Genomic DNA, 5419 nt, shown 5'->3' on the forward strand with positions numbered 1-5419 from the left:
GGTTCAGACTTGATGGCAACAGAGAACAGCAACAACAACTAAAACAAGCACTAGTATTCCCCAGTATGAAATAGTTAATGCACTTGGGTGCTATTCAAAAGATTGCACCCAGAGGTGTCTTGGAAGAAAGACTTGATTATCTACATCTAAAATATCAGTCATTGAAAATCCCATGAAACACAGTTCAATTATGACACACCTGGTATCAATGAGTCAGAATTTACTTACGAGCAACAGGTTGTTCTTTTTGAGAAGCAGTAAAATGTACTTTGTTTTATACACGTGTTGTTGTTAAGTGATAGCAAGTTGATTCTAACTCATAGTGACGCTGTATAGCATTTCCACTGGTGTGTTTGAATGTTTGAACCATCAAAATTGTGATTAGCTATCCAGTGATTATCCTACAGTGCCACACCAGTACTCCAAGTACCCTACAATAACTTCCCTTGATTTTGACTGCTTTTAAAATAACAATAAGGAATAGAACCACATTTAAAAAAATTAAAATAAAAATACCACCACCATTGTCATGAGTTTACTTCAATTCATAACAACCCCATGTGTTACAGAATAGAATTACTGTACAGTGTTTACATGGTTTTTATCTTGACAGAAACCAATCACCAGGGCTTACTTTCATGATACTGAAGGGTAGATTCGAATCAACAACCTTTAATTAGCAGGTGACTTCAAAACATGTGTTTTCCCCTGGAACCCCATTAGGTTGATTCTAAATTAAAATGAGATGTTCATGATCATTAAGCATATATGTCAATTAACTTCATAGATTTTCATTCTTTGGTTTACTGGCATCTATTTTATATGAAGTTACATAGTTATTCAAATACATGGGTTGTCTTAAAAAAATATTTTCCAATATATAGCCTCTCATTTGGTTTAAAGGCCATCATACTTTTATAATTGTGTGCTTGGTAAATACACAGAAGCATACAACATTGCTGATTTCAAATGGCATTAGTGAAAAATATACCAGTGACTAAACAGCAACTTACTTTTTAGAAACACTCTATTCCAATTTTTCAATATTGTTGTTGTGTGCATTTACATTGGTTCCAACTCATAGTAATCCTATATAGGGTTTTCAAGAAGTGGCTAGTAAGCTTGAACCATTAACCTTGTGGCTTAAACCAACTTTATGGTCCAGTGTTTTAACCTACAGCTCCACACCAGGACTCCAGTTTTCACTGTTGTTGTTGTTAAGGGCTGTCAATTCAGTTCCAACTCATAGTGACCTTATTTAGGATTTCTGAGGAGTGTCTGGCGAATTTGAGCCTCCAGTTTTTAAAGATTTGAATTAGTGTTATACCATCTCAGAGAAATGTCTGGTGTTCAGTTGCCATTTTCTTTTATATGTTTTCGTTCTCTATTGATTGATCTAATACTTAACTATGTTTCTCATTCTAAATATTTGATAAGTGTTTTTTCCTTTTAAAATCAGTAATCTTATTTACAGTGGAAGAAATTAGGGCCAGAAAAATTCCAAACCCAAGATTGAGCCAAGTAATCATAGCTCTGGTAGCGTAGTGGTTACGAATCGGGCTGTGAACCTTAAGGTCAGCAGTTCGAAACTACCAGCCGCTCCACGGGAGAAAGATGAGGCTTTCTACTCCCGTAAAGATTTACACCCTCGGAAACCCTGTACAGGGTCGCTATGGGTCGGAACCGACTCGATGGCACTTAACAACAACAACAACAATCATAGTCCTATTTAAGGTTTTCCCAAGTGAATCCTTCTTTATCAGGAAGAGTGAAGGTGTTCTCGTTTAAACTCCATGTTGTAAACAAGTTTCCTCATTTCTCTTGGGAGTTCTACTATAATTTAATTGGGGAAAATGAAAAAGTGGAGAGAATAGAGAATAATATGCAATAATACACAGCTAATATATACTCATCTATGCCAAGAAATTTGAAGTCCTGGTTTGGCACTGAGGGTTGATGCACTGGACTGCAAAGTCTGTTTCAACCTCAGGGTTGGCAGTTCAAACTCACCAACCTCTCCTTTTAAACCCTATGCAGGGTTCTTATGGGTCAGAACTAACTCAACGACACTTAATACAAACAACATGCCAAGAAATTTGGAGCACAAGTACCCGGCCAACAGATGGAAGAGATTTATATTTGTGCCCATTCCACAGAAAGGTGACCACATGAAATGCATAAACCATTGAATAATATCATTAATATAACATGAATTAATGAAACTAATTAAAAAATGGTTGTAGAAGGACATCAAAAGAGAACTGCTAGAAATTCAAGCCAGACTCAGAAGAGGACGTGGAACCAGGGATATCATTGCTATGTCAAACTGATCTTAGCTAATAGCAGAAAATACCAGAAAGATGTCTTTGTTGACTATGCAAAGGCATTTGAATGTGTGGATCACACAAACTATTGGTAACATTGAAAGAATAGGTATTCCAGAACACTTAATTGTGCTCATAAGGAAACGGTACATAGAGACTGTGGTTCAAATAGAACAAAGGCATACTAAATGGTTAAAACCAGGAAAGGTGTGCAATAAGGTTCTATACTTTTACCATACCTATTCAGTTTGTACATTGAGCAAATAGTCTGAGAAGCTGGATTATATGAAGAACCTTCAAATACTTACTGATGAAGAACAAAGGCTACAATAATCAGTATGATTTTACCTCAATGTTAAGAAAACAAAAATATTGATAAATGGAGAAAACATTGAAGTTTTTAAATACTTCATTTTTCTTGGACCCATTATCAGCATTCATATAATTGGCAGACTAGAAATCAAAGTATTTCATTACATAAATCTGCTGCTGCTACTGCAAAAAAAAAGCAAAAAAAAAAACTTTTATAAAGTGTTCATGAGCAAATATGCCATTCTGAGGACTATGGTGTGCCTGATCTGAGTCATGATAGTTTCAGTCACTTCATATTCCTATGAATGTTGGACCATGAAAAAGTAAGACTACCAGCTGTTCCATGGGAGAAAGATGAGGCTTTCTGCTCCTGTAAAGATTTATAGCCTGGGAAACACTGTGCAGGGTTGCTATGAGTCAGAACCGACTCCACGGTACATAACAACAACAAAGATGAATGAATGCATTTGAATTATGGTGTTGTTGAAAAATATTCTCAGTACTATGGGATGTCAGAAGAACCAATATATCTGTTTTGGAGCAAGCACAACCATAATTCTCCAAAGAAGCAAGGATGGCAATACTTCATTGCTTGTACTTTGTACATGTTGTTAGGAGGGACCAGATACTGGAGGAGGGTTATACTTGGAAAAGTAGAGGGTCAGTGAAAAACCGTAAGATCCATACAAGATAGATTGGCAGAGTGGCAGCAACAGTGGGCTCAAACAATAATTATAAGGATGGAGCACAATCAAACTGTCTTTTATTCTGTTCTTCATAGGGTCCCTATGAGTTGGAAATGACTCGACGTAATGTAAAAACAAAAACAAATCATTTGTAGTATTTCTGGGGAAAGGATCATTTAATGTAATTTCTTTATCTGACCATCATAATAAAATGTTGTTGCTGTCATTGCTAAGTGCCACTTATTTGATTCTGACTCATAACAAATTTGTACAGGGTTTCCAAAGAGAAGCCGGTGGGTTTTAACTGCAGACCTTGTGGTTCACAGTCCAGTGCTGATCCTATAGTGCCACACCAGAATTCCTGTAATAAAACAGTGCACATGAATTAAGCAATTGGGAATTTCTATACCATATATGAAAGGAGCCTTGTTTGAGATGAAAATTTATGCATGTCCAAATTTTCTATTAATTGCCAACATTTCTTCACCAAAAGAAAGTGAGTTACAATTATATGCTCTTGTTGTCAATGAATGAAATCACAAATAACTGAGACTACTGTTTGATAATGGTCATCACATGATACAGCCAGATGGACATTACCATACTGTATAGGAAATATTATCTCCATTGCTCTGATTTCATAAGGATACAGTAAAATACACTATAATTCACAGAAAAATCTACAACTGACAATATGCTATAAACTTTCCAGTAAACTATTTGGCCCATTTTCTTAATTAAAAGAGTCACTCACTAAGTTGTAAGTGGAAGAATCAATGGTTTAGCCTTCAATTTTTCATCTGAAAAGAAACATCGTCATTCAGCTCTGGTTGAGGAGAGACAGTCCTAGAATAGGAATCAGGAGAACAAAGTCCAAGTTCCATTGGTATTGGACATTAAACTTGGAGTGCATGCAAGTAGCTCAACCTCTTTTACCTGGAAATAGAATAATACCCATCACAGTGATGCATGTGGTAGTTATCAAAGGGTTGCACTTAATAATAACTTGGATTTTATTTTTAATCAGAATATTAATTAATATGAGAGTAGTGGGTTAGTTGCTGAAATACAATCTCAATTTTATTTTATTATATGAGAAAAATAGAACCCTAATATATTCCTTATGTATGTGAAACTTGGATAATGAAAAGGAAGATCTTAGAAGAACTGATGCATTTGAATTATGGTTTGATAGAAGAATAGTCAAAGCACCAAGGACTGTCAGGAGAACCGACAAATCTGTGTTGGAAGAAGTGCAGACAGAATGCTCCTTTGAAGCCAGATGGAGGAGATATCATCTCATAAACTTTGGACATGTTATTAGGAGGGACCAGTCCCTGGAGAAGAACATCATGCTTGGCAAAGTGGAGGGTCAGTGAAAAAGAGGAAGATTCATAAAGAGATGGAATGACAGAGTGGCAGAAGAAAATAGGTTCATACATGGCAAATATTGTGGTGTTGGTGCTGGACAGGGCAGTACTTCATTATCTTGTGCATATGGTTGGTATGAGTTGGAGCCAACTCAACAGCACCTGGTAACAGTGTGTTTCAGGAAATTTGAATACAGAGTGTATTGAAATCATAAAATGTTCACACAATAAGGTTTAATTTCCCCTATATCTGTATTTTTATTTTTGTTTTTATGAAAATGTCCATAATATTTAAAAAATAATTGAGTGCTGTACTCTCTAGTAAATAGGTCCCATGGAAAGTTCTTGATATAGTCAGGTTTATGTCCTATATTATTTTGTCTTTAGTCCAATGGGACATCCATAGAAGGATGAAAGCTTAAGCAGGAAAGTAGTAAGCATGGAAGCCATACAGCATACATTCTAATCAATGAAAGGTATAATCCATATTGAACACAAATTTATTGTTGTCATTGTGGTTGTAGCCTACTCTATCTTTTGCAGCAGGTAAACTTTGGGGAATCAGAAATGAATGAAGTTCAATTGTTTCATTAAAAAAATCATTATTTATAGAAGAATGAAAGTCAAATGCTTTTATGAGTCCAGACAAAAAAAGGGAATTACTATGTAATATTATGTATATTAATAATAATACATAAAATTATTGGGCCTTGACTATAAACATCAA

The sequence above is a fragment of the Chrysochloris asiatica genome, unplaced genomic scaffold, assembly GCF_000296735.1.
Source record: "Chrysochloris asiatica unplaced genomic scaffold, ChrAsi1.0 scaffold00491, whole genome shotgun sequence".
NCBI lineage: Eukaryota > Metazoa > Chordata > Mammalia > Afrosoricida > Chrysochloridae > Chrysochloris > Chrysochloris asiatica.